The sequence below is a fragment of the Aplysia californica genome, unplaced genomic scaffold (genome assembly GCF_000002075.1).
Source record: "Aplysia californica isolate F4 #8 unplaced genomic scaffold, AplCal3.0 scaffold00189, whole genome shotgun sequence".
Lineage (NCBI taxonomy): Eukaryota > Metazoa > Mollusca > Gastropoda > Aplysiida > Aplysiidae > Aplysia > Aplysia californica.
In genome coordinates, this window is record NW_004797459.1 from 1,143,652 (window position 1) to 1,144,928 (window position 1,277).

Genomic DNA, 1,277 nt, shown 5'->3' on the forward strand with positions numbered 1-1,277 from the left:
AATTGGCTCAAAGAGAGAAGTGGCCCATCTTGTTATGTACTATCATTGGTTACAGTCCCCTGGACAAAATTACTCTGTACAGCCCCCACCCAAATATATTCGTCTTTCTGCAGATGTCAAGCGACTCCTAGACCATTTCTAAGCTGAAACTAAAAACACAGACCTAACAGAAAGACACTACCAACAAAGAAAAGAGAATGTGTAACAAGCAAATATACGCAGATGGGCTAGTCTCACAACTTCAATTTTTTACCTGAATGAGCAAGACAACGCTTCCCAGACACATTAAAGATTGCCCCAGTCCTGTAGATATGTTTTTATACCTGAAAAGCCTATTCATTCAATACATAATCTAATTGATATCTGGTATTAAAACTCAGTAATACGCTGATGGTGCTGTTTTGGTAATCGGCAATCTAATTAAATTGTATCGATGGCATCAAAAAGTGCGCAGCTCTGATAGTGTACAGGTTTGATAGTTTGTTTTTCTCCAAAGTGCTCGTCTCTGATGTTCTCCCATCACTTTATGCATCCAGTGAGACTTAGATCGCCATAAGTATTATCATTGTAATGGCCTCTCCCAAATATCGTCTAATTATTTATATTATTCCCAACGTTGCCTTGATCTTTTTACCGGATAGTACAACAAATACTATCCTTGACCACCCCTGGCTCATAATGTAGGTCACTGAGAGCCGCCAAACGCTCCTTTCTCTTGATATTGGGAAGGGAATCTCTAAGACGAGTGTGATCTTCTTAGGGCCGGGTCTTTCTCTGTTTCGCTTGCCATCAACACCAGTCCTTGTTACGACATCTTCTGGAAGCGCTGTGTGGGTAATTGGCGTCGATTGTTGGAACAGAATCGTTCCGCCTGGCTTTTCACCTAGGCTGAGCTTCGTTATACAGCGTTTGTGTGAAACCCTGAAAGTGTACGTGGATTATTGTGGAACATCGTTGGTATAGATCATACTTCTTTACTTTCCATTATGTTTTTCTGAGTGTCTATCCTTCTTTTATTTCATGGGTGGTAGGCGGGTGCTCTGGTGTGGTTTACTTCTTCTTTCCTATCAAACATCTATCGTCTTTATCTCCCTCCTTCTTTTTTGTGTTTGTTACTCTCTTGTAACACTTCTAATCTTCGGCACTTATATTATTACTTTAAATGAACGTTACAGAGCCGATGTTTTTCTCTTTACCCAAAACTACGTTTGTGTGAGACCCTGAATATGTGCCCACGAATATGTCTGTGCTATTGTGTGTGCGTGTGCTTGCGTTCA